Source organism: Mercurialis annua, linkage group LG7 (assembly GCF_937616625.2).
Source record: "Mercurialis annua linkage group LG7, ddMerAnnu1.2, whole genome shotgun sequence".
NCBI classification, from domain to species: domain Eukaryota; kingdom Viridiplantae; phylum Streptophyta; class Magnoliopsida; order Malpighiales; family Euphorbiaceae; genus Mercurialis; species Mercurialis annua.
In genome coordinates this window covers 30,675,687-30,698,073 of record NC_065576.1, presented here as the reverse complement: position 1 = coordinate 30,698,073, position 22,387 = coordinate 30,675,687, and the positions used below count along the sequence as shown (strand labels likewise).

Here is a 22,387-nt window from a genome sequence, read left to right as displayed (position 1 = left end):
GGAAATTGCAATTTACACCATTGTTAAATGTGTATAATCTTCATGGTATTCTTGATGGAACTGAACCAATTCCTTCAAAAGAGACTTTCAATGAATCTACAAACAAATATGAACCCAATCCAGATTTTTTGACATGGTATAACAAAGATCAAATCTTATTTTCATGGATTTTATCATCTCTTACTGAAGAAATTTACCCTCATCTGATTGGTCTCGAAACTTCATCGGAGATTTGGCATGCTTTGGCTTCGGCTTATAGTGTTGTGAGTCATGCCCAACGTACTCAACTCCATATTGAGTTACATAATCTTTCCAAAGATGATAAATCCATTTCTGAGTATCTTTTTCAAGCCAAGACTATCGTTGATTCATTAGCATTGGCAGGACAACCGATTTCTGCAGTTGAATTTAATGCTATCATTTTCCACAAGTTGGGTGCAGATTATAATGGTATTATTGGGGGTCAACCAGCCTCTTTTCATGATTTACATGGTCAGTTAGTCTCCCATGAACTACTTCTCAAAGCTCAGCAAACATCCTTTCCGGTTGCTAATATTGCTCAACGACCTCACGTCAGCAACTCTTATGCTACTGCTTCCAATCAACGTTCATTTTCTCGTGGTAGAGGTCGAATTTATAGGGGTAGACGCAGACAACATGGGTACCATTATAATTGTCAGAAATCTACTGCTCAGCAGTGCCAAATTTGCGGTATTTACAATCATTCTGCTCTTGATTGCAAACGCAGGTTTGATGGGAATTTTACTCCTCGTCGGAATTATTACAGAAATAATAATTCTTTTACACCACAAGATAATCATACGACTTTGCCTTCTTCTTCTACTGATCATCATAATACTTCTTCGGATGATGCTTTTCAATGGTATCCTGACACTGGAGCTAGCCATCATGTCATTCCCGATTTGGCTTCACTTCATATATCTGATGATTATAAAGGTAAGAAAAAATTGGTTGCTAGTGATGGGTCACAATTGAATATCTCACATATTGGTTCCAGCACTATTCCTACTTCCAGTAAAGTATTAAATTTGAATAATATTTTACATGTTCCTCACATTACTAAACCTTTATTATCTGTTCAAAAATTTTGTCGTGATAATAATTGTTTCTTTGAGTTTCATTCTGACTATTGTCTTGTGAAAGATCATATTACCAAGACACCGATGTTGCGCGGAACAAGTGAGTTGGGCCTCTATAAGCTTTCTGGAACTTTGCATAAGAAGAACAATTTGAATGTTGCGGCTTTCTTAGTAAATCTCGAGGATTGGCACGCCAGATTGGGTCATCCAAATTATCAAACTGTTCGCCGTTTAGTTAATAGTTTTCAGTTGCCTTGTTCATCAAATAAACTTTCTTCCAATAAATGTCATGCTTGTTTTCTTGGAAAAATGCATCGTTTGTCTCTTCCATTAACAAATAATAGAAGTTCTAGTCCTTTAGAATTGATTCATTCTGATGTGTGGGGACCAGCTCCAATGAGTTCTCCTAATGGCCATAAATATTTTGTTATTTTCATTGATGATTTTTTGTTGTTCACTTGGCTTTTTCCGATGAAATGCAAAAGTGAAGTATCTCATATTTTTTGCCAATTTCAAGTTATGGTTGAGAAACAATTTAATTGTCAGATTAAAAAATTTAATTCTAAATGGGATGGTGAATATAGACCTCTCCATAAATATTTTAAAGACACTGGTATTATTCACCGAGTTATGTGTCCACATACTCACGAACAAAATGGGACAGCCGAGAGAAAAATTTGTAATATTGTTGATATTGGTCTTTCGTTACTTGGTCATTGTGGTGCTCTGTTTCGCTTTTGGCATTTTTCATTTGAAACAGCTATTTTTCTTATTAATAGAATGTCATCTAGCTCATTGGCCAATAAAATTCCTTTTGCGAACCGATACACTATAAACACGAACAATAAAGTAGTAGAGTAATGAGGTTTACCTTTAAATCCTGTTGTAGTTTAATTTTCTTATAGATGTGTGTTTCCCCTGCAATCAGTCTGCATTTCTAGAACGAATGTGCTTGTTTTCATCTCTAACCTCTTGTTTTTCATCATTAGTTTTTCGCTGTAAGAAACTAAATTGAATTGAGCTTATCGATCACAATTCAATGAGATAAAGGAACAAGCTTCCGTTACTGTTGGATTTGATATATTCGGTTGATTGAACTGGACCAAACCAGCTCAAATCTACTCTCCCCTAACCGAATCCCAAATAAGCAAAAGGGTCAAAATCAGTAATATGAAAGAAACTAAAAATCGTAATATTAACAAGATAAACCCACCTTAGTAACAGGATCCAGAGTCTCATCGAATTACCCTTTGGTCTGATTAAACCAATTTCGGCATGCAATCACAAGAAATTTTTGAAATCATAAAATATAGAAAGATAAAACTCAAAAATAAAAAGGTATTGCTGAGGTCGATTTAGAGTTAAGCCATGGTGAAGTGAGAGATGTCAAAGGAGAAGAGAGACGGCAGTAGAAGAAAAATCGGTGATGGCGCCAAGTAATTGAGAGAAACGAACGAAAGAGGGAGAGATGTACAGCACTAGAAACAAATTAAGAAAGGAGTAAATATTAGAATCCCTCGGGCGACGCGCTTTATCCAAGTTTTCAAGGGATTCGACTTTTATCTTTGTGCATGATTCGGTCTATTCCTTTAGTCAAGACAAATCTCTTGGATTCAGTCCTCGATATTATCTGCATTTCAGCTCTTTGGGTGAAAGCATGATATCATCGTGGAGGATGAATCTAGTGTGACTCGGCCTCATTGTACTTATGATAGGATTCAGTATCCATCATTAGCTCCCCGCAAGTGAGCTAAAGTCTTAGTATATAGACCTTGGTAAATTTTAGCTTTATTTGGGGTGAGTCATTATGTATTCCAACGTGTTGTTTTGCATGCTTGTCAAGATTTCTATGTTTCCTCCTTTTTGCCATGTGTCAATCATCTATTATTGTCTTTTCTGGATTTAAGATAAGTGTCTTTTGGTGACTTTTTATATGCCATCGGTTACATAATTAAATGATTGTCTTTTTCTCATGCTCTTCCATTTACTCTTGTTTCTTTCTCTGAACATTTCTCAGTTTTATCTTTTCATTTTCAATCTTCAATCTTCGTCTTCCAGGTAACTGTTGTGAATCATCTTTTAAGGTTTTCTGTTTTAGTCGCATCTTGTCTTATTTTTTTCATCGTCTAGATAGCTTTCATTCTTTTTTGTAGTTATGTTCCTGGTGTTCTTCGTTTTCTTGGTGTTCTTCGTTTTCTGGGTAATTTTACCCGTTTTGATCTTCTTTTTCTTTTTGAATTTCCTTTTTTCTTGTTTGTTAAGATTCCCGCCTTTTAGATGGCTGCTAGAAGGACGAGAGCCGAATGGGTCTCGATGGCTCTTACTAAGTCTAAGCTTTCTAGCAAAGACAAACAGGATCTTTCTTTTAAATATAATTTTCCTCTAGGGTATGGTGCTAAGAAACCTGACCCCCGGATGCGGGCCTTCGGGTATCCCGATTCGTCTAGGGAGGCCGTTAATTTCGAAGAGCAATTAGTCATAGGTCTTCGATTTCCTTTAGATCCTTTTATCATGGAATTGTGTAGTGAAGCAAAAATAGTTGTAGGAGAACTTTACCCTGGGATGATTCAGATTATACTTGCCTATATAGAAATATGTAGGCTTCGGGGGCAACTTCCTTCTTTAAATGTATTTCATCATTTTGTCGAGTTGAGAAAATGTGACGAATGCTTCGTCTTTGCCCTCGTTAGGAGAGGTAGATCCATCATTCATTTGCCCTGATTGGATAATGATTGGCGAGCTAGGTATTTCGTTGTCTCTCATGATTTTGCTTTTCGCAATTTGCTTTTTGTTTTTCTTTTAAATTTGTTGATGTTTATCCTTCTCCTTTAACTCTATCCGAGTCTATTTTGGGCTTTGACCTCTCCTTGCACATTATTTTTCAAGAGCCTCTTTTTCCTGTTTTGGTGAATGGTCATGTTAGGCGTCGTTGGATGCCTTTGGAAGATCCTCTGAAGGGACTTGCCGATTTATAATATCAATTTGTTGGAGAAGATATTCCTGAATGTATATTCCCTAATATTTTTATTTCTCTTTTTGTAGGATGTCTTCCTCTTCTGATGACTTGCTTTCCGGTTTCAAAGCAGATTTGGATGTTCCAATGGGCGGGATTGAAGTAGGTGCGGATGTTCCAATGGGCGAAGCCGAAGTCGCTTTAGTTCCTACTAGGGAAATCTTGTTGGGGGCGATGGGATAGTCGTTATAGCCAATGAGGCTGATGTTGGTGTTGAAATTGCTAATACTGGTGTTGTTGATGGCGGGCCTGCTGAGGCAATCCCCCCTCTAGCTCTGGTGGCTCTGATGCACAAAATTACAAGTATACAATATCGTGATTAAGTAATAAAGAGTAAGTAGAGTGTCGAACCCACGAGGAATGAATCTCGTACCAAAATAGTTAGCTAAACTATTATTTGAGCAATCAAATTGTATTTTAATTTAAACTAATGAAAACAGAAAATATTAAATAAAAGAAATCAACAATGATAACAAACAACCTAGAATATTGCTTTTGTATGGATTATCGATACCTTATAAATCTAACTTATATTAATCAATTTTAATTGTTACATGCAATGGAGGATAGATTGAAGATACTAGCTCAATATTCCTATAATGTTGCTAGCCTATTGATCATAACCTGTTACCTCGAATCACCCTTACTGTCACGGCTTACAGAATGATAGAAGATAAACGGCAATTTATAGTCAACGAATTATCGATTAGTTATCCACATAGATCACATAACGCAAACATGGTGGTCGGACAATGCTTTGTAATTATGCCTTGGTTACCCTTTTCTAATTAAATTGCTTAAGTCCCCTCCTCACAATTTATTCTAAGTTCACGTGATTGTTAACTACTCAATCACAAGCATTACTCTCAATAAGAAAGAATTGCATTAAAAAAGAAAGATAGAATATTTGTTTTCATAATTTAAATCTAGCATTAATACTACTCACAATATTCCAAGTCAATTAATTTAGCTAGACATGGTAAAAGCAAACAAGCAAATAATAAAGAATTGCATAATTAAAGAGAAGGGAGAAGAAATCCAAATTTTGCTTGGATGATTTTATAAGCTAAGCTAAAGAAAAATAAAAACTAAAAATTAAACTAAACTAAACTAATAAACTAAGAATAGAATATGAATGTATTTACATAATGAATTAAATAATTGAATAGTCTTTAGCTGAGCTCTATTTATAGAGGTCTTGAAACTTGAGTTTTGCCCGAAATCAATCTCCTTTTAGGATTAAGATTAAGTGTTGAAAGTGTAGAGAAACACTCCTAATCCAATTTAGACTTTGATCTTTGATGTACTCTCAATCTTCTAGAAGTAGAAGACTCCACCTTTTATGTTGCAAACTAGAGTCCGAGTCGAATTAGGGACCAAAACGTACTTTTAAAGATAGTTTTTATTTTGGTTGAATGAGTTGCAAGGCAGCGGATATATGCGATGATCGTGCAAGGTATGACGGGTGCGATCATACCAGCACTAATGCACCGGATCCCATCAGAACTCCGAAGTTAAACGTGCTTGGGCGAGAGCAGTACTAGGATGGGTGACCTCCTGGGAAGTCCTCGTGTTGCACCCCTTTTTCGCTTTTTTTGAACTGCGTTTTTTCTATTATTACTATCGCCGAGAGACAAACAGAACGAGTAACGAGTAACGATGAATTGCAATTCAGGGACCAAAACGTACTTTTAAAGATAGTTTTTATTTTGGTTGAATGAGTTGCAAGGCAGCGGATATATGCGATGATCGTGCAAGGTATGACGGGTGCGATCATACCAGCACTAATGCACCGGATCCCATCAGAACTCCGAAGTTAAACGTGCTTGGGCGAGAGCAGTACTAGGATGGGTGACCTCCTGGAAAGTCCTCGTGTTGCACCCCTTTTTCGCTTTTTTTGAACTGCGTTTTTTCTATTATTACTATCGCCGAGAGACAAACAGAACGAGTAACGAGTAACGAGTAACGAGTAACGAGTAACGAGTAACGATGAATTGCAATTCAGGGACCAAACGGGAAATATGGAAAAAGTTCAGGGACCAAAACGTACTTTTAAAGATAGCTTTTATTTTGGTTGAATGAGTTGCAAGGCAGCGGATATATGCGATGATCGTGCAAGGTATGACGGGTGCGATCATACCAGCACTAATGCACCGGATCCCATCAGAACTCCGAAGATAAACGTGCTTGGGCGAGAGCAGTACTAGGATGGGTGACCTCCTGGGAAGTCCTCGTGTTGCACCCCTTTTTCGCTTTTTTTGAACTGCGTTTTTTCTGTTATTACTATCGCCGAGAGACAAACAGAACGAGTAACGAGTAACGAGTAACGATGAATTGCAATTCAGGGACCAAACGGGAAATATGGAAAAAGTTCAGGGACCAAAACGTACTTTTAAAGATAGTTTTTATTTTGGTTGAATGAGTTGCAAGGCAGCGGATATATGCGATGATCGTGCAAGGTATGACGGGTGCGATCATACCAGCACTAATGCACCGGATCCCATCAGAACTCCGAAGTTAAACGTGCTTGGGCGAGAGCAGTACTAGGATGGGTGACCTCCTGGGAAGTCCTCGTGTTGCACCCCTTTTTCGCTTTTTTTGAACTGCGTTTTTTCTATTATTACTATCGCCGAGAGACAAACAGAACGAGTAACGAGTAACGATGAATTGCAATTCAGGGACCAAAACGTACTTTTAAAGATAGTTTTTATTTTGGTTGAATGAGTTGCAAGGCAGCGGATATATGCGATGATCGTGCAAGGTATGACGGGTGCGATCATACCAGCACTAATGCACCGGATCCCATCAGAACTCCGAAGTTAAACGTGCTTGGGCGAGAGCAGTACTAGGATGGGTGACCTCCTGGGAAGTCCTCGTGTTGCACCCCTTTTTCGCTTTTTTTGAACTGCGTTTTTTCTATTATTACTATCGCCGAGAGACAAACAGAACGAGTAACGAGTAACGATGAATTGCAATTCAGGGACCAAAACGTACTTTTAAAGATAGTTTTTATTTTGGTTGAATGAGTTGCAAGGCAGCGGATATATGCGATGATCGTGCAAGGTATGACGGGTGCGATCATACCAGCACTAATGCACCGGATCCCATCAGAACTCCGAAGTTAAACGTGCATGGGCGAGAGCAGTACTAGGATGGGTGACCTCCTGGGAAGTCCTCGTGTTGCACCCCTTTTTCGCTTTTTTTGAACTGCGTTTTTTCTATTATTACTATCCCCGAGAGACAAACAGAACGAGTAACGAGTAACGATGAATTGCAATTCAGGGACCAAACAGGAAATATGGAAAAAGTTCAGGGACCAAAACGTACTTTTAAAGATAGTTTTTATTTTGGTTGAATGAGTTGCAAGGCAGCGGATATATGCGATGATCGTGCAAGGTATGACGGGTGCGATCATACCAGCACTAATGCACCGGATCCCATCAGAACTCCGAAGTCAAACGTGCTTGGGCGAGAGCAGTACTAGGATGGGTGACCTCCTGGGAAGTCCTCGTGTTGCACCCCTTTTGCGCTTTTTTTTAACTGCGTTTTTTCTATTATTACTATCGCCGAGAGACAAACAGAACGAGTAACGAGTAACGAGTAACGATGAATTGCAATTCAGGGACCAAACGGGAAATATGGAAAAAGTTCAGGGACCAAAACGTACTTTTATAGATAGCTTTTATTTTGGTTGAATGAGTTGCAAGGCAGCGGATATATGCGATGATCGTGCAAGGTATGACGGGTGCGATCATACCAGCACTAATGCACCGGATCCCATCAGAACTCCGAAGATAAACGTGCTTGGGCGAGAGCAGTACTAGGATGGGTGACCTCCTGGGAAGTCCTCGTGTTGCACCCCTTTTTCGCTTTTTTTGAACTGCGTTTTTTCTATTATTACTATCGCCGAGAGACAAACAGAACGAGTAACGAGTAACGAGTAACGATGAATTGCAATTCAGGGACCAAACGGGAAATATGGAAAAAGTTCTGGGACCAAAACGTACTTTTAAAGATAGTTTTTATTTTGGTTGAATGAGTTGCAAGGCAGCGGATATATGCGATGATCGTGCAAGGTATGACGGGTGCGATCATACCAGCACTAATGCACCGGATCCCATCAGAACTCCGAAGTTAAACGTGCTTGGGCGAGAGCAGTACTAGGATGGGTGACCTCCTGGGAAGTCCTCGTGTTGCACCCCTTTTTCGCTTTTTTTGAACTGTGTTTTTTCTATTATTACTATCGCCGAGAGACAAACAGAACGAGTAACGAGTAACGAGTAACGATGAATTGCAATTCAGGGACCAAACGGGAAATATGGAAAAAGTTCAGGGACCAAAACGTACTTTTAAAGATAGTTTTTATTTTGGTTGAATGAGTTGCAAGGCAGCGGATATATGCGATGATCGTGCAAGGTATGACGGGTGCGATCATACCAGCACTAATGCACCGGATCCCATCAGAACTCCGAAGTTAAACGTGCTTGGGCGAGAGCAGTACTAGGATGGGTGACCTCCTGGGAAGTCCTCGTGTTGCACCCCTTTTTCGCTTTTTTTGAACTGCGTTTTTTCTATTATTACTATCGCCGAGAGACAAACAGAACGAGTAACGAGTAACGAGTAACGATGAATTGCAATTCAGGGACCAAACGGGAAATATGGAAAAAGTTCAGGGACCAAAACGTACTTTTAAAGATAGTTTTTATTTTGGTTGAATGAGTTGCAAGGCAGCGGATATATGCGATGATCGTGCAAGGTATGACGGGTGCGATCATACCAGCACTAATGCACCGGATCCCATCAGAACTCTGAAGTTAAACGTGCTTGGGCGAGAGCAGTACTAGGATGGGTGACCTCCTGGGAAGTCCTCGTGTTGCACCCCTTTTTCGCTTTTTTTGAACTGCGTTTTTTCTATTATTACTATCGCCGAGAGACAAACAGAACGAGTAACGAGTAATGAGTAACGATGAATTGCAATTCAGGGACCAAACGGGAAATATGGAAAAAGTTCAGGGACCAAAACATACTTTTAAAGATAGTTTTTATTTTGGTTGAATGAGTTGCAAGGCAGCGGATATATGCGATGATCGTGCAAGGTATGACGGGTGCGATCATACCAGCACTAATGCACCGGATCCCATCAGAACTCCGAAGTTAAACGTGCTTGGGGAGAGCAGTACTAGGATGGGTGACCTCCTGGGAAGTCCTCGTGTTGCACCCCTTTTTCGCTTTTTTTGAACTGCGTTTTTTCTATTATTACTATCGCCGAGAGACAAACAGAACGAGTAACGATGAATTGCAATTCAGGGACCAAAACGTACTTTTAAAGATAGTTTTTATTTTGGTTGAATGAGTTGCAAGGCAGCGGATATATGCGATGATCGTGCAAGGTATGACGGGTGCGATCATACCAGCACTAATGCACCGGATCCCATCAGAACTCCGAAGTTAAACGTGCTTGGGCGAGAGCAGTACTAGGATGGGTGACCTCCTGGGAAGTCCTCGTGTTGCACCCCTTTTTCGCTTTTTTTGAACTGCGTTTTTTCTATTATTACTATCGCCGAGAGACAAACAGAACGAGTAACGAGTAACGAGTAACGATGAATTGCAATTCAGGGACCAAACGGGAAATATGGAAAAAGTTCAGGGACCAAAACGTACTTTTAAAGATAGTTTTTATTTTGGTTGAATGAGTTGCAAGGCAGCGGATATATGCGATGATCGTGCAAGGTATGACGGGTGCGATCATACCAGCACTAATGCACCGGATCCCATCAGAACTCTGAAGTTAAACGTGCTTGGGCGAGAGCAGTACTAGGATGGGTGACCTCCTGGGAAGTCCTCGTGTTGCACCCCTTTTTCGCTTTTTTTGAACTGCGTTTTTTCTATTATTACTATCGCCGAGAGACAAACAGAACGAGTAACGAGTAACGAGTAACGATGAATTGCAATTCAGGGACCAAACGGGAAATATGGAAAAAGTTCAGGGACCAAAACATACTTTTAAAGATAGTTTTTATTTTGGTTGAATGAGTTGCAAGGCAGCGGATATATGCGATGATCGTGCAAGGTATGACGGGTGCGATCATACCAGCACTAATGCACCGGATCCCATCAGAACTCCGAAGTTAAACGTGCTTGGGGAGAGCAGTACTAGGATGGGTGACCTCCTGGGAAGTCCTCGTGTTGCACCCCTTTTTCGCTTTTTTTGAACTGCGTTTTTTCTATTATTACTATCGCCGAGAGACAAACAGAACGAGTAACGATGAATTGCAATTCAGGGACCAAAACGTACTTTTAAAGATAGTTTTTATTTTGGTTGAATGAGTTGCAAGGCAGCGGATATATGCGATGATCGTGCAAGGTATGACGGGTGCGATCATACCAGCACTAATGCACCGGATCCCATCAGAACTCCGAAGTTAAACGTGCTTGGGCGAGAGCAGTACTAGGATGGGTGACCTCCTGGGAAGTCCTCGTGTTGCACCCCTTTTTCGCTTTTTTTGAACTGCGTTTTTTCTATTATTACTATCGCCGAGAGACAAACAGAACGAGTAACGAGTAACGAGTAACGATGAATTGCAATTCAGGGACCAAACGGGAAATATGGAAAAAGTTCAGGGACCAAAACGTACTTTTAAAGATAGTTTTTATTTTGGTTGAATGAGTTGCAAGGCAGCGGATATATGCGATGATCGTGCAAGGTATGACGGGTGCGATCATACCAGCACTAATGCACCGGATCCCATCAGAACTCTGAAGTTAAACGTGCTTGGGCGAGAGCAGTACTAGGATGGGTGACCTCCTGGGAAGTCCTCGTGTTGCACCCCTTTTTCGCTTTTTTTGAACTGCGTTTTTTCTATTATTACTATCGCCGAGAGACAAACAGAACGAGTAACGAGTAACGAGTAACGATGAATTGCAATTCAGGGACCAAACGGGAAATATAGAAAAAGTTCAGGGACCAAAACATACTTTTAAAGATAGTTTTTATTTTGGTTGAATGAGTTGCAAGGCAGCGGATATATGCGATGATCGTGCAAGGTATGACGGGTGCGATCATACCAGCACTAATGCACCGGATCCCATCAGAACTCCGAAGTTAAACGTGCTTGGGGAGAGCAGTACTAGGATGGGTGACCTCCTGGGAAGTCCTCGTGTTGCACCCCTTTTTCGCTTTTTTTGAACTGCGTTTTTTCTATTATTACTATCGCCGAGAGACAAACAGAACGAGTAACGATGAATTGCAATTCAGGGACCAAAACGTACTTTTAAAGATAGTTTTTATTTTGGTTGAATGAGTTGCAAGGCAGCGGATATATGCGATGATCGTGCAAGGTATGACGGGTGCGATCATACCAGCACTAATGCACCGGATCCCATCAGAACTCCGAAGTTAAACGTGCTTGGGCGAGAGCAGTACTAGGATGGGTGACCTCCTGGGAAGTCCTCGTGTTGCACCCCTTTTTCGCTTTTTTTGAACTGCGTTTTTTCTATTATTACTATCGCCGAGAGACAAACAGAACGAGTAACGAGTAACGAGTAACGATGAATTGCAATTCAGGGACCAAACGGGAAATATGGAAAAAGTTCAGGGACCAAAACGTACTTTTAAAGATAGTTTTTATTTTGGTTGAATGAGTTGCAAGGCAGCGGATATATGCGATGATCGTGCAAGGTATGACGGGTGCGATCATACCAGCACTAATGCACCGGATCCCATCAGAACTCTGAAGTTAAACGTGCTTGGGCGAGAGCAGTACTAGGATGGGTGACCTCCTGGGAAGTCCTCGTGTTGCACCCCTTTTTCGCTTTTTTTGAACTGCGTTTTTTCTATTATTACTATCGCCGAGAGACAAACAGAACGAGTAACGAGTAACGAGTAACGATGAATTGCAATTCAGGGACCAAACGGGAAATATAGAAAAAGTTCAGGGACCAAAACATACTTTTAAAGATAGTTTTTATTTTGGTTGAATGAGTTGCAAGGCAGCGGATATATGCGATGATCGTGCAAGGTATGACGGGTGCGATCATACCAGCACTAATGCACCGGATCCCATCAGAACTCCGAAGTTAAACGTGCTTGGGGAGAGCAGTACTAGGATGGGTGACCTCCTGGGAAGTCCTCGTGTTGCACCCCTTTTTCGCTTTTTTTGAACTGCGTTTTTTCTATTATTACTATCGCCGAGAGACAAACAGAACGAGTAACGATGAATTGCAATTCAGGGACCAAAACGTACTTTTAAAGATAGTTTTTATTTTGGTTGAATGAGTTGCAAGGCAGCGGATATATGCGATGATCGTGCAAGGTATGACGGGTGCGATCATACCAGCACTAATGCACCGGATCCCATCAGAACTCCGAAGTTAAACGTGCTTGGGCGAGAGCAGTACTAGGATGGGTGACCTCCTGGGAAGTCCTCGTGTTGCACCCCTTTTTCGCTTTTTTTGAACTGCGTTTTTTCTATTATTACTATCCCCGAGAGACAAACAGAACGAGTAACGAGTAACGATGAATTGCAATTCAGGGACCAAACGGGAAATATGGAAAAAGTTCAGGGACCAAAACGTACTTTTAAAGATAGTTTTTATTTTGGTTGAATGAGTTGCAAGGCAGCGGATATATGCGATGATCGTGCAAGGTATGACGGGTGCGATCATACCAGCACTAATGCACCGGATCCCATCAGAACTCCGAAGTCAAACGTGCTTGGGCGAGAGCAGTACTAGGATGGGTGACCTCCTGGGAAGTCCTCGTGTTGCACCCCTTTTGCGCTTTTTTTGAACTGCGTTTTTTCTGTTATTACTATCGCCGAGAGACAAACAGAACGAGTAACGAGTAACGAGTAACGATGAATTGCAATTCAGGGACCAAACGGGAAATATGGAAAAAGTTCAGGGACCAAAACGTACTTTTAAAGATAGCTTTTATTTTGGTTGAATGAGTTGCAAGGCAGCGGATATATGCGATGATCGTGCAAGGTATGACGGGTGCGATCATACCAGCACTAATGCACCGGATCCCATCAGAACTCCGAAGTTAAACGTGCTTGGGGAGAGCAGTACTAGGATGGGTGACCTCCTGGGAAGTCCTCGTGTTGCACCCCTTTTTCGCTTTTTTTGAACTGCGTTTTTTCTATTATTACTATCGCCGAGAGACAAACAGAACGAGTAACGATGAATTGCAATTCAGGGACCAAAACGTACTTTTAAAGATAGTTTTTATTTTGGTTGAATGAGTTGCAAGGCAGCGGATATATGCGATGATCGTGCAAGGTATGACGGGTGCGATCATACCAGCACTAATGCACCGGATCCCATCAGAACTCCGAAGTTAAACGTGCTTGGGCGAGAGCAGTACTAGGATGGGTGACCTCCTGGGAAGTCCTCGTGTTGCACCACTTTTTCGCTTTTTTTGAACTGCGTTTTTTCTATTATTACTATCGCCGAGAGACAAACAGAACGAGTAACGAGTAACGAGTAACGATGAATTGCAATTCAGGGACCAAACGGGAAATATGGAAAAAGTTCAGGGACCAAAACGTACTTTTAAAGATAGTTTTTATTTTGGTTGAATGAGTTGCAAGGCAGCGGATATATGCGATGATCGTGCAAGGTATGACGGGTGCGATCATACCAGCACTAATGCACCGGATCCCATCAGAACTCTGAAGTTAAACGTGCTTGGGCGAGAGCAGTACTAGGATGGGTGACCTCCTGGGAAGTCCTCGTGTTGCACCCCTTTTTCGCTTTTTTTGAACTGCGTTTTTTCTATTATTACTATCGCCGAGAGACAAACAGAACGAGTAACGAGTAACGAGTAACGATGAATTGCAATTCAGGGACCAAACGGGAAATATGGAAAAAGTTCAGGGACCAAAACATACTTTTAAAGATAGTTTTTATTTTGGTTGAATGAGTTGCAAGGCAGCGGATATATGCGATGATCGTGCAAGGTATGACGGGTGCGATCATACCAGCACTAATGCACCGGATCCCATCAGAACTCCGAAGTTAAACGTGCTTGGGGAGAGCAGTACTAGGATGGGTGACCTCCTGGGAAGTCCTCGTGTTGCACCCCTTTTTCGCTTTTTTTGAACTGCGTTTTTTCTATTATTACTATCGCCGAGAGACAAACAGAACGAGTAACGATGAATTGCAATTCAGGGACCAAAACGTACTTTTAAAGATAGTTTTTATTTTGGTTGAATGAGTTGCAAGGCAGCGGATATATGCGATGATCGTGCAAGGTATGACGGGTGCGATCATACCAGCACTAATGCACCGGATCCCATCAGAACTCCGAAGTTAAACGTGCTTGGGCGAGAGCAGTACTAGGATGGGTGACCTCCTGGGAAGTCCTCGTGTTGCACCCCTTTTTCGCTTTTTTTGAACTGCGTTTTTTCTATTATTACTATCCCCGAGAGACAAACAGAACGAGTAACGAGTAACGATGAATTGCAATTCAGGGACCAAACGGGAAATATGGAAAAAGTTCAGGGACCAAAACGTACTTTTAAAGATAGTTTTTATTTTGGTTGAATGAGTTGCAAGGCAGCGGATATATGCGATGATCGTGCAAGGTATGACGGGTGCGATCATACCAGCACTAATGCACCGGATCCCATCAGAACTCCGAAGTCAAACGTGCTTGGGCGAGAGCAGTACTAGGATGGGTGACCTCCTGGGAAGTCCTCGTGTTGCACCCCTTTTGCGCTTTTTTTGAACTGCGTTTTTTCTGTTATTACTATCGCCGAGAGACAAACAGAACGAGTAACGAGTAACGAGTAACGATGAATTGCAATTCAGGGACCAAACGGGAAATATGGAAAAAGTTCAGGGACCAAAACGTACTTTTAAAGATAGCTTTTATTTTGGTTGAATGAGTTGCAAGGCAGCGGATATATGCGATGATCGTGCAAGGTATGACGGGTGCGATCATACCAGCACTAATGCACCGGATCCCATCAGAACTCCGAAGATAAACGTGCTTGGGCGAGAGCAGTACTAGGATGGGTGACCTCCTGGGAAGTCCTCGTGTTGCACCCCTTTTTCGCTTTTTTTGAACTGCGATTTTTCTATTATTACTATCGCCGAGAGACAAACAGAACGAGTAACGAGTAACGATGAATTGCAATTCAGGGACCAAACGGGAAATATGGAAAAAGTTCAGGGACCAAAACGTACTTTTAAAGATAGTTTTTATTTTGGTTGAATGAGTTGCAAGGCAGCGGATATATGCGATGATCGTGCAAGGTATGACGGGTGCGATCATACCAGCACTAATGCACCGGATCCCATCAGAACTCCGAAGTTAAACGTGCTTGGGCGAGAGCAGTACTAGGATGGGTGACCTCCTGGGAAGTCCTCGTGTTGCACCCCTTTTTCGCTTTTTTTGAACTGCGTTTTTTCTATTATTACTATCGCCGAGAGACAAACAGAACGAGTAACGAGTAACGAGTAACGAGTAACGATGAATTGCAATTCAGGGACCAAACGGGAAATATGGAAAACGTTCAGGGACCAAAACGTACTTTTAAAGATAGCTTTTATTTTGGTTGAATGAGTTGCAAGGCAGCAGATATATGCGATGATCGTGCAAGGTATGACGGGTGCGATCATACCAGCACTAATGCACCGGATCCCATCAGAACTCCGAAGATAAACGTGCTTGGGCGAGAGCAGTACTAGGATGGGTGACCTCCTGGGAAGTCCTCGTGTTGCACCCCTTTTTCGCTTTTTTTGAACGGCGTTTTTTCTATTATTACTATCGCCGAGAGACAAACAGAACGAGTAACGAGTAACGATGAATTGCAATTCAGGGACCAAACGGGAAATATGGAAAAAGTTCAGGGACCAAAACGTACTTTTAAAGATAGTTTTTATTTTGGTTGAATGAGTTGCAAGGCAGCGGATATATGCGATGATCGTGCAAGGTATGACGGGTGCGATCATACCAGCACTAATGCACCGGATCCCATCAGAACTCCGAAGTTAAACGTGCTTGGGCGAGAGCAGTACTAGGATGGGTGACCTCCTGGGAAGTCCTCGTGTTGCACCCCTTTTTCGCTTTTTTTGAACTGCGTTTTTTCTATTATTACTATCGCCGAGAGACAAACAGAACGAGTAACGAGTAACGAGTAACGATGAATTGCAATTCAGGGACCAAACGGGAAATATGGAAAAAGTTCAGGGACCAAAACGTACTTTTAAAGATAGTTTTTATTTTGGTTGAATGAGTTGCAAGGCAGCGGATATATGCGATGATCGTGCAAGGTATGACGGGTGCGATCATACCAGCACTAATGCACCAGATCCCATCAGAACTCTGAAGTTAAACGTGCTTGGGCGAGAGCAGTACTAGGATGGGTGACCTCCTGGGAAGTCCTCGTGTTGCACCCCTTTTTCGCTTTTTTGAACTGCGTTTTTTCTATTATTACTATCGCCGAGAGACAAACAGAACGAGTAACGAGTAACGAGTAACGATGAATTGCAATTCAGGGACCAAACGGGAAATATGGAAAAAGTTCAGGGACCAAAACATACTTTTAAAGATAGTTTTTATTTTGGTTGAATGAGTTGCAAGGCAGCGGATATATGCGATGATCGTGCAAGGTATGACGGGTGCGATCATACCAGCACTAATGCACCGGATCCCATCAGAACTCTGAAGTTAAACGTGCTTGGGGAGAGCAGTACTAGGATGGGTGACCTCCTGGGAAGTCCTCGTGTTGCACCCCTTTTTCGCTTTTTTTGAACTGCGTTTTTTCTATTATTACTATCGCCGAGAGACAAACAGAACGAGTAACGATGAATTGCAATTCAGGGACCAAAACGTACTTTTAAAGATAGTTTTTATTTTGGTTGAATGAGTTGCAAGGCAGCGGATATATGCGATGATCGTGCAAGGTATGACGGGTGCGATCATACCAGCACTAATGCACCGGATCCCATCAGAACTCCGAAGTTAAACGTGCTTAGGCGAGAGCAGTACTAGGATGGGTGACCTCCTGGGAAGTCCTCGTGTTGCACCCCTTTTTCGCTTTTTTTGAACTGCGTTTTTTCTATTATTACTATCGCCGAGAGACAAACAGAACGAGTAACGATGAATTGCAATTCAGGGACCAAAACGTACTTTTAAAGATAGTTTTTATTTTGGTTGAATGAGTTGCAAGGCAGCGGATATATGCGATGATCGTGCAAGGTATGACGGGTGCGATCATACCAGCACTAATGCACCGGATCCCATCAGAACTCCGAAGTTAAACGTGCTTGGGCGAGAGCAGTACTAGGATGGGTGACCTCCTGGGAAGTCCTCGTGTTGCACCCCTTTTTCGCTTTTTTTGAACGGCGTTTTTTCTATTATTAATATCGCCGAGAGACAAACAGAACGAGTAACGAGTAACGATGAATTGCAATTCAGGGACCAAACGGGAAATATGGAAAAAGTTCAGGGACCAAAACGTACTTTTAAAGATAGTTTTTATTTTGGTTGAATGAGTTGCAAGGCAGCGGATATATGCGATGATCGTGCAAGGTATGACGGGTGCGATCATACCAGCACTAATGCACCGGATCCCATCAGAACTCCGAAGTTAAACGTGCTTGGGCGAGAGCAGTACTAGGATGGGTGACCTCCTGGGAAGTCCTCGTGTTGCACCCCTTTTTCGCTTTTTTTGAACTGCGTTTTTTCTATTATTACTATCGCCGAGAGACAAACAGAACGAGTAACGAGTAACGATGAATTGCAATTCAGGGACCAAAACGTACTTTTAAAGATAGTTTTTATTTTGGTTGAATGAGTTGCAAGGCAGCGAATATATGCGATGATCGTGCAAGGTATGACGGGTGCGATCATACCAGCACTAATGCACCGGATCCCATCAGAACTCCGAAGTTAAACGTGCTTGGGCGAGAGCAGTACTAGGATGGGTGACCTCCTGGGAAGTCCTCGTGTTGCACCCCTTTTTCGCTTTTTTTGAACTGCGTTTTTTCTATTATTACTATCGCCGAGAGACAAACAGAACGAGTAACGAGTAACGATGAATTGCAATTCAGGGACCAAAACGTACTTTTAAAGATAGTTTTTATTTTGGTTGAATGAGTTGCAAGGCAGCGGATATATGCGATGATCGTGCAAGGTATGACGGGTGCGATCATACCAGCACTAATGCACCGGATCCCATCAGAACTCCGAAGTTAAACGTGCTTGGGCGAGAGCAGTACTAGGATGGGTGACCTCCTGGAAAGTCCTCGTGTTGCACCCCTTTTTCGCTTTTTTTGAACTGCGTTTTTTCTATTATTACTATCGCCGAGAGACAAACAGAACGAGTAACGAGTAACGAGTAACGAGTAACGATGAATTGCAATTCAGGGACCAAACGGGAAATATGGAAAAAGTTCAGGGACCAAAACGTACTTTTAAAGATAGCTTTTATTTTGGTTGAATGAGTTGCAAGGCAGCGGATATATGCGATGATCGTGCAAGGTATGACGGGTGCGATCATACCAGCACTAATGCACCGGATCCCATCAGAACTCCGAAGTTAAACGTGCTTGGGCGAGAGCAGTACTAGGATGGGTGACCTCCTGGGAAGTCCTCGTGTTGCACCCCTTTTTCGCTTTTTTTGAACTGCGTTTTTTCTATTATTACTATCGCCGAGAGACAAACAGAACGAGTAACGAGTAACGATGAATTGCAATTCAGGGACCAAAACGTACTTTTAAAGATAGTTTTTATTTTGGTTGAATGAGTTGCAAGGCAGCGGATATATGCGATGATCGTGCAAGGTATGACCGGTGCGATCATACCAGCACTAATGCACCGGATCCCATCAGAACTCCGAAGTCAAACGTGCTTGGGCGAGAGCAGTACTAGGATGGGTGACCTCCTGGGAAGTCCTCGTGTTGCACCCCTTTTGCGCTTTTTTTGAACTGCGTTTTTTCTGTTATTACTATCGCCGAGAGACAAACAGAACGAGTAACGAGTAACGAGTAACGATGAATTGCAATTCAGGGACCAAACGGGAAATATGGAAAAAGTTCAGGGACCAAAACGTACTTTTAAAGATAGCTTTTATTTTGGTTGAATGAGTTGCAAGGCAGCGGATATATGCGATGATCGTGCAAGGTATGACGGGTGCGATCATACCAGCACTAATGCACCGGATCCCATCAGAACTCCGAAGATAAACGTGCTTGGGCGAGAGCAGTACTAGGATGGGTGACCTCCTGGGAAGTCCTCGTGTTGCACCCCTTTTTCGCTTTTTTTGAACTGCGATTTTTCTATTATTACTATCGCCGAGAGACAAACAGAACGAGTAACGAGTAACGATGAATTGCAATTCAGGGACCAAACGGGAAATATGGAAAAAGTTCAGGGACCAAAACGTACTTTTAAAGATAGTTTTTATTTTGGTTGAATGAGTTGCAAGGCAGCGGATATATGCGATGATCGTGCAAGGTATGACGGGTGCGATCATACCAGCACTAATGCACCGGATCCCATCAGAACTCCGAAGTTAAACGTGCTTGGGCGAGAGCAGTACTAGGATGGGTGACCTCCTGGGAAGTCCTCGTGTTGCACCCCTTTTTCGCTTTTTTTGAACTGCGTTTTTTCTATTATTACTATCGCCGAGAGACAAACAGAACGAGTAACGAGTAACGAGTAACGATGAATTGCAATTCAGGGACCAAACGGGAAATATGGAAAACGTTCAGGGACCAAAACGTACTTTTAAAGATAGCTTTTATTTTGGTTGAATGAGTTGCAAGGCAGCAGATATATGCGATGATCGTGCAAGGTATGACGGGTGCGATCATACCAGCACTAATGCACCGGATCCCATCAGAACTCCGAAGATAAACGTGCTTGGGCGAGAGTAGTACTAGGATGGGTGACCTCCTGGGAAGTCCTCGTGTTGCACCCCTTTTTCGCTTTTTTTGAACGGCATTTTTTCTATTATTACTATCGCCGAGAGACAAACAGAACGAGTAACGAGTAACGATGAATTGCAATTCAGGGACCAAACGGGAAATATGGAAAAAGTTCAGGGACCAAAACGTACTTTTAAAGATAGTTTTTATTTTGGTTGAATGAGTTGCAAGGCAGCGGATATATGCGATGATCGTGCAAGGTATGACGGGTGCGATCATACCAGCACTAATGCACCGGATCCCATCAGAACTCCGAAGTTAAACGTGCTTGGGCGAGAGCAGTACTAGGATGGATGACCTCCTGGGAAGTCCTCGTGTTGCACCCCTTTTTCGCTTTTTTTGAACTGCGTTTTTTCTATTATTACTATCGCCGAGAGACAAACAGAACGAGTAACGAGTAACGATGAATTGCAATTCAGGGACCAAAACGTACTTTTAAAGATAGTTTTTATTTTGGTTGAATGAGTTGCAAGGCAGCGAATATATGCGATGATCGTGCAAGGTATGACGGGTGCGATCATACCAGCACTAATGCACCGGATCCCATCAGAACTCCGAAGTTAAACGTGCTTGGGCGAGAGCAGTACTAGGATGGGTGACCTCCTGGGAAGTCCTCGTGTTGCACCCCTTTTTCGCTTTTTTTGAACTGCGTTTTTTCTATTATTACTATCGCCGAGAGACAAACAGAACGAGTAACGAGTAACGATGAATTGCAATTCAGGGACCAAAACGTACTTTTAAAGATAGTTTTTATTTTGGTTGAATGAGTTGCAAGGCAGCGGATATATGCGATGATCGTGCAAGGTATGACGGGTGCGATCATACCAGCACTAATGCACCGGATCCCATCAGAACTCCGAAGTTAAACGTGCTTGGGCGAGAGCAGTACTAGGATGGGTGACCTCCTGGAAAGTCCTCGTGTTGCACCCCTTTTTCGCTTTTTTTGAACTACGTTTTTTCTATTATTACTATCGCCGAGAGACAAACAGAACGAGTAACGAGTAACGAGTAACGATGAATTGCAATTCAGGGACCAAACGGGAAATATGGAAAAAGTTCAGGGACCAAAACGTACTTTTAAAGATAGCTTTTATTTTGGTTGAATGAGTTGCAAGGCAGCGGATATATGCGATGATCGTGCAAGGTATGACGGGTGCGATCATACCAGCACTAATGCACCGGATCCCATCAGAACTCCGAAGATAAACGTGCTTGGGCGAGAGCAGTACTAGGATGGGTGACCTCCTGGGAAGTCCTCGTGTTGCACCCCTTTTTCGCTTTTTTTGAACGGCGTTTTTTCTATTATTACTATCGCCGAGAGACAAACAGAACGAGTAACGAGTAACGATGAATTGCAATTCAGGGACCAAACGGGAAATATGGAAAAAGTTCAGGGACCAAAACGTACTTTTAAAGATAGTTTTTATTTTGGTTGAATGAGTTGCAAGGCAGCGGATATATGCGATGATCGTGCAAGGTATGACGGGTGCGATCATACCAGCACTAATGCACCGGATCCCATCAGAACTCCGAAGTTAAACGTGCTTGGGCGAGAGCAGTACTAGGATGGGTGACCTCCTGGGAAGTCCTCGTGTTGCACCCCTTTTTCGCTTTTTTTGAACTGCGTTTTTTCTATTATTACTATCGCCGAGAGACAAACAGAACGAGTAACGAGTAACGATGAATTGCAATTCAGGGACCAAAACGTACTTTTAAAGATAGTTTTTATTTTGGTTGAATGAGTTGCAAGGCAGCGGATATATGCGATGATCGTGCAAGGTATGACTGGTGCGATCATACCAGCACTAATGCACCGGATCCCATCAGAACTCCGAAGTTAAACGTGCTTGGGCGAGAGCAGTACTAGGATGGGTGACCTCCTGGGAAGTCCTCGTGTTGCACCCCTTTTTCGCTTTTTTTGAACTGCGTTTTTTCTATTATTACTATCCCCGAGAGACAAACAGAACGAGTAACGAGTAACGATGAATTGCAATTCAGGGACCAAACGGGAAATATGGAAAAAGTTCAGGGACCAAAACGTACTTTTAAAGATAGTTTTTATTTTGGTTGAATGAGTTGCAAGGCAGCGGATATATGCGATGATCGTGCAAGGTATGACGGGTGCGATCATACCAGCACTAATGCACCGGATCCCATCAGAACTCCGAAGTCAAACGTGCTTGGGCGAGAGCAGTACTAGGATGGGTGACCTCCTGGGAAGTCCTCGTGTTGCACCCCTTTTGCGCTTTTTTTGAACTGCGTTTTTTCTATTATTACTATCGCCGAGAGACAAACAGAACGAGTAACGAGTAACGAGTAACGATGAATTGCAATT

At 42.3% G+C, this 22,387-nt stretch overlaps 52 non-coding genes across 52 annotated transcripts; all 52 read left to right on the top strand.

The window, feature by feature from the left end:
* Positions 1–5,576: 5,576 nt before the first annotated feature.
* On the top strand, positions 5,577–5,695 carry LOC126659295 (5S ribosomal RNA). Its single transcript, XR_007634842.1, has one exon. It is a non-coding gene; the product is annotated as a 5S ribosomal RNA (ribosomal RNA).
* A 183-nt stretch (positions 5,696–5,878) lies between these two features.
* Positions 5,879–5,997, top strand: LOC126658284 (5S ribosomal RNA). The gene has a single exon (XR_007633875.1). It is a non-coding gene; the product is annotated as a 5S ribosomal RNA (ribosomal RNA).
* A 242-nt stretch (positions 5,998–6,239) lies between these two features.
* Positions 6,240–6,358, top strand: LOC126658256 (5S ribosomal RNA). The gene has a single exon (XR_007633848.1). It is a non-coding gene; the product is annotated as a 5S ribosomal RNA (ribosomal RNA).
* Positions 6,359–6,579: 221 nt separating this feature from the next.
* On the top strand, positions 6,580–6,698 carry LOC126659294 (5S ribosomal RNA). Its single transcript, XR_007634841.1, has one exon. It is a non-coding gene; the product is annotated as a 5S ribosomal RNA (ribosomal RNA).
* A 183-nt stretch (positions 6,699–6,881) lies between these two features.
* On the top strand, positions 6,882–7,000 carry LOC126659293 (5S ribosomal RNA). The gene has a single exon (XR_007634840.1). It is a non-coding gene; the product is annotated as a 5S ribosomal RNA (ribosomal RNA).
* A 183-nt stretch (positions 7,001–7,183) lies between these two features.
* On the top strand, positions 7,184–7,302 carry LOC126659362 (5S ribosomal RNA). The gene has a single exon (XR_007634906.1). It is a non-coding gene; the product is annotated as a 5S ribosomal RNA (ribosomal RNA).
* A 214-nt stretch (positions 7,303–7,516) lies between these two features.
* On the top strand, positions 7,517–7,635 carry LOC126657949 (5S ribosomal RNA). The gene has a single exon (XR_007633556.1). It is a non-coding gene; the product is annotated as a 5S ribosomal RNA (ribosomal RNA).
* A 221-nt stretch (positions 7,636–7,856) lies between these two features.
* LOC126658255 (5S ribosomal RNA) lies at positions 7,857–7,975 on the top strand. The gene has a single exon (XR_007633847.1). It is a non-coding gene; the product is annotated as a 5S ribosomal RNA (ribosomal RNA).
* A 221-nt stretch (positions 7,976–8,196) lies between these two features.
* LOC126659292 (5S ribosomal RNA) lies at positions 8,197–8,315 on the top strand. The gene has a single exon (XR_007634839.1). It is a non-coding gene; the product is annotated as a 5S ribosomal RNA (ribosomal RNA).
* A 221-nt stretch (positions 8,316–8,536) lies between these two features.
* LOC126659290 (5S ribosomal RNA) lies at positions 8,537–8,655 on the top strand. Its single transcript, XR_007634837.1, has one exon. It is a non-coding gene; the product is annotated as a 5S ribosomal RNA (ribosomal RNA).
* Positions 8,656–8,876: 221 nt separating this feature from the next.
* On the top strand, positions 8,877–8,995 carry LOC126658006 (5S ribosomal RNA). The gene has a single exon (XR_007633610.1). It is a non-coding gene; the product is annotated as a 5S ribosomal RNA (ribosomal RNA).
* A 221-nt stretch (positions 8,996–9,216) lies between these two features.
* On the top strand, positions 9,217–9,334 carry LOC126658802 (5S ribosomal RNA). Its single transcript, XR_007634375.1, has one exon. It is a non-coding gene; the product is annotated as a 5S ribosomal RNA (ribosomal RNA).
* Positions 9,335–9,510: 176 nt separating this feature from the next.
* On the top strand, positions 9,511–9,629 carry LOC126659289 (5S ribosomal RNA). The gene has a single exon (XR_007634836.1). It is a non-coding gene; the product is annotated as a 5S ribosomal RNA (ribosomal RNA).
* A 221-nt stretch (positions 9,630–9,850) lies between these two features.
* Positions 9,851–9,969, top strand: LOC126658005 (5S ribosomal RNA). Its single transcript, XR_007633609.1, has one exon. It is a non-coding gene; the product is annotated as a 5S ribosomal RNA (ribosomal RNA).
* Positions 9,970–10,190: 221 nt separating this feature from the next.
* LOC126658801 (5S ribosomal RNA) lies at positions 10,191–10,308 on the top strand. The gene has a single exon (XR_007634374.1). It is a non-coding gene; the product is annotated as a 5S ribosomal RNA (ribosomal RNA).
* Positions 10,309–10,484: 176 nt separating this feature from the next.
* Positions 10,485–10,603, top strand: LOC126659288 (5S ribosomal RNA). Its single transcript, XR_007634835.1, has one exon. It is a non-coding gene; the product is annotated as a 5S ribosomal RNA (ribosomal RNA).
* A 221-nt stretch (positions 10,604–10,824) lies between these two features.
* Positions 10,825–10,943, top strand: LOC126658004 (5S ribosomal RNA). Its single transcript, XR_007633608.1, has one exon. It is a non-coding gene; the product is annotated as a 5S ribosomal RNA (ribosomal RNA).
* Positions 10,944–11,164: 221 nt separating this feature from the next.
* LOC126658800 (5S ribosomal RNA) lies at positions 11,165–11,282 on the top strand. The gene has a single exon (XR_007634373.1). It is a non-coding gene; the product is annotated as a 5S ribosomal RNA (ribosomal RNA).
* A 176-nt stretch (positions 11,283–11,458) lies between these two features.
* Positions 11,459–11,577, top strand: LOC126659287 (5S ribosomal RNA). Its single transcript, XR_007634834.1, has one exon. It is a non-coding gene; the product is annotated as a 5S ribosomal RNA (ribosomal RNA).
* Positions 11,578–11,798: 221 nt separating this feature from the next.
* LOC126658003 (5S ribosomal RNA) lies at positions 11,799–11,917 on the top strand. Its single transcript, XR_007633607.1, has one exon. It is a non-coding gene; the product is annotated as a 5S ribosomal RNA (ribosomal RNA).
* Positions 11,918–12,138: 221 nt separating this feature from the next.
* LOC126658799 (5S ribosomal RNA) lies at positions 12,139–12,256 on the top strand. Its single transcript, XR_007634372.1, has one exon. It is a non-coding gene; the product is annotated as a 5S ribosomal RNA (ribosomal RNA).
* A 176-nt stretch (positions 12,257–12,432) lies between these two features.
* On the top strand, positions 12,433–12,551 carry LOC126659286 (5S ribosomal RNA). Its single transcript, XR_007634833.1, has one exon. It is a non-coding gene; the product is annotated as a 5S ribosomal RNA (ribosomal RNA).
* A 214-nt stretch (positions 12,552–12,765) lies between these two features.
* On the top strand, positions 12,766–12,884 carry LOC126657948 (5S ribosomal RNA). Its single transcript, XR_007633555.1, has one exon. It is a non-coding gene; the product is annotated as a 5S ribosomal RNA (ribosomal RNA).
* A 221-nt stretch (positions 12,885–13,105) lies between these two features.
* Positions 13,106–13,223, top strand: LOC126658798 (5S ribosomal RNA). Its single transcript, XR_007634371.1, has one exon. It is a non-coding gene; the product is annotated as a 5S ribosomal RNA (ribosomal RNA).
* A 176-nt stretch (positions 13,224–13,399) lies between these two features.
* LOC126658270 (5S ribosomal RNA) lies at positions 13,400–13,518 on the top strand. Its single transcript, XR_007633861.1, has one exon. It is a non-coding gene; the product is annotated as a 5S ribosomal RNA (ribosomal RNA).
* A 221-nt stretch (positions 13,519–13,739) lies between these two features.
* Positions 13,740–13,858, top strand: LOC126658002 (5S ribosomal RNA). The gene has a single exon (XR_007633606.1). It is a non-coding gene; the product is annotated as a 5S ribosomal RNA (ribosomal RNA).
* A 221-nt stretch (positions 13,859–14,079) lies between these two features.
* LOC126658796 (5S ribosomal RNA) lies at positions 14,080–14,197 on the top strand. The gene has a single exon (XR_007634369.1). It is a non-coding gene; the product is annotated as a 5S ribosomal RNA (ribosomal RNA).
* Positions 14,198–14,373: 176 nt separating this feature from the next.
* LOC126659284 (5S ribosomal RNA) lies at positions 14,374–14,492 on the top strand. The gene has a single exon (XR_007634832.1). It is a non-coding gene; the product is annotated as a 5S ribosomal RNA (ribosomal RNA).
* A 214-nt stretch (positions 14,493–14,706) lies between these two features.
* On the top strand, positions 14,707–14,825 carry LOC126657947 (5S ribosomal RNA). Its single transcript, XR_007633554.1, has one exon. It is a non-coding gene; the product is annotated as a 5S ribosomal RNA (ribosomal RNA).
* Positions 14,826–15,046: 221 nt separating this feature from the next.
* On the top strand, positions 15,047–15,165 carry LOC126658254 (5S ribosomal RNA). The gene has a single exon (XR_007633846.1). It is a non-coding gene; the product is annotated as a 5S ribosomal RNA (ribosomal RNA).
* Positions 15,166–15,379: 214 nt separating this feature from the next.
* LOC126659283 (5S ribosomal RNA) lies at positions 15,380–15,498 on the top strand. Its single transcript, XR_007634831.1, has one exon. It is a non-coding gene; the product is annotated as a 5S ribosomal RNA (ribosomal RNA).
* Positions 15,499–15,726: 228 nt separating this feature from the next.
* On the top strand, positions 15,727–15,845 carry LOC126658253 (5S ribosomal RNA). Its single transcript, XR_007633845.1, has one exon. It is a non-coding gene; the product is annotated as a 5S ribosomal RNA (ribosomal RNA).
* A 214-nt stretch (positions 15,846–16,059) lies between these two features.
* On the top strand, positions 16,060–16,178 carry LOC126659282 (5S ribosomal RNA). The gene has a single exon (XR_007634830.1). It is a non-coding gene; the product is annotated as a 5S ribosomal RNA (ribosomal RNA).
* A 221-nt stretch (positions 16,179–16,399) lies between these two features.
* Positions 16,400–16,518, top strand: LOC126659341 (5S ribosomal RNA). Its single transcript, XR_007634885.1, has one exon. It is a non-coding gene; the product is annotated as a 5S ribosomal RNA (ribosomal RNA).
* Positions 16,519–16,738: 220 nt separating this feature from the next.
* Positions 16,739–16,856, top strand: LOC126658830 (5S ribosomal RNA). Its single transcript, XR_007634402.1, has one exon. It is a non-coding gene; the product is annotated as a 5S ribosomal RNA (ribosomal RNA).
* A 176-nt stretch (positions 16,857–17,032) lies between these two features.
* On the top strand, positions 17,033–17,151 carry LOC126658333 (5S ribosomal RNA). The gene has a single exon (XR_007633922.1). It is a non-coding gene; the product is annotated as a 5S ribosomal RNA (ribosomal RNA).
* A 176-nt stretch (positions 17,152–17,327) lies between these two features.
* LOC126659281 (5S ribosomal RNA) lies at positions 17,328–17,446 on the top strand. The gene has a single exon (XR_007634829.1). It is a non-coding gene; the product is annotated as a 5S ribosomal RNA (ribosomal RNA).
* Positions 17,447–17,660: 214 nt separating this feature from the next.
* On the top strand, positions 17,661–17,779 carry LOC126659280 (5S ribosomal RNA). Its single transcript, XR_007634828.1, has one exon. It is a non-coding gene; the product is annotated as a 5S ribosomal RNA (ribosomal RNA).
* Positions 17,780–17,962: 183 nt separating this feature from the next.
* LOC126659278 (5S ribosomal RNA) lies at positions 17,963–18,081 on the top strand. The gene has a single exon (XR_007634826.1). It is a non-coding gene; the product is annotated as a 5S ribosomal RNA (ribosomal RNA).
* A 183-nt stretch (positions 18,082–18,264) lies between these two features.
* On the top strand, positions 18,265–18,383 carry LOC126658283 (5S ribosomal RNA). The gene has a single exon (XR_007633874.1). It is a non-coding gene; the product is annotated as a 5S ribosomal RNA (ribosomal RNA).
* A 228-nt stretch (positions 18,384–18,611) lies between these two features.
* LOC126659277 (5S ribosomal RNA) lies at positions 18,612–18,730 on the top strand. Its single transcript, XR_007634825.1, has one exon. It is a non-coding gene; the product is annotated as a 5S ribosomal RNA (ribosomal RNA).
* A 183-nt stretch (positions 18,731–18,913) lies between these two features.
* Positions 18,914–19,032, top strand: LOC126658485 (5S ribosomal RNA). Its single transcript, XR_007634070.1, has one exon. It is a non-coding gene; the product is annotated as a 5S ribosomal RNA (ribosomal RNA).
* Positions 19,033–19,253: 221 nt separating this feature from the next.
* LOC126658252 (5S ribosomal RNA) lies at positions 19,254–19,372 on the top strand. Its single transcript, XR_007633844.1, has one exon. It is a non-coding gene; the product is annotated as a 5S ribosomal RNA (ribosomal RNA).
* Positions 19,373–19,586: 214 nt separating this feature from the next.
* LOC126659276 (5S ribosomal RNA) lies at positions 19,587–19,705 on the top strand. Its single transcript, XR_007634824.1, has one exon. It is a non-coding gene; the product is annotated as a 5S ribosomal RNA (ribosomal RNA).
* Positions 19,706–19,926: 221 nt separating this feature from the next.
* Positions 19,927–20,045, top strand: LOC126659340 (5S ribosomal RNA). The gene has a single exon (XR_007634884.1). It is a non-coding gene; the product is annotated as a 5S ribosomal RNA (ribosomal RNA).
* A 214-nt stretch (positions 20,046–20,259) lies between these two features.
* LOC126658016 (5S ribosomal RNA) lies at positions 20,260–20,378 on the top strand. The gene has a single exon (XR_007633619.1). It is a non-coding gene; the product is annotated as a 5S ribosomal RNA (ribosomal RNA).
* A 183-nt stretch (positions 20,379–20,561) lies between these two features.
* On the top strand, positions 20,562–20,680 carry LOC126659275 (5S ribosomal RNA). Its single transcript, XR_007634823.1, has one exon. It is a non-coding gene; the product is annotated as a 5S ribosomal RNA (ribosomal RNA).
* Positions 20,681–20,863: 183 nt separating this feature from the next.
* On the top strand, positions 20,864–20,982 carry LOC126658282 (5S ribosomal RNA). Its single transcript, XR_007633873.1, has one exon. It is a non-coding gene; the product is annotated as a 5S ribosomal RNA (ribosomal RNA).
* A 221-nt stretch (positions 20,983–21,203) lies between these two features.
* LOC126658251 (5S ribosomal RNA) lies at positions 21,204–21,322 on the top strand. The gene has a single exon (XR_007633843.1). It is a non-coding gene; the product is annotated as a 5S ribosomal RNA (ribosomal RNA).
* Positions 21,323–21,536: 214 nt separating this feature from the next.
* LOC126659274 (5S ribosomal RNA) lies at positions 21,537–21,655 on the top strand. The gene has a single exon (XR_007634822.1). It is a non-coding gene; the product is annotated as a 5S ribosomal RNA (ribosomal RNA).
* A 183-nt stretch (positions 21,656–21,838) lies between these two features.
* On the top strand, positions 21,839–21,957 carry LOC126657997 (5S ribosomal RNA). Its single transcript, XR_007633601.1, has one exon. It is a non-coding gene; the product is annotated as a 5S ribosomal RNA (ribosomal RNA).
* A 214-nt stretch (positions 21,958–22,171) lies between these two features.
* Positions 22,172–22,290, top strand: LOC126657946 (5S ribosomal RNA). Its single transcript, XR_007633553.1, has one exon. It is a non-coding gene; the product is annotated as a 5S ribosomal RNA (ribosomal RNA).
* The last annotated feature ends 97 nt before the right edge of the window (positions 22,291–22,387 follow it).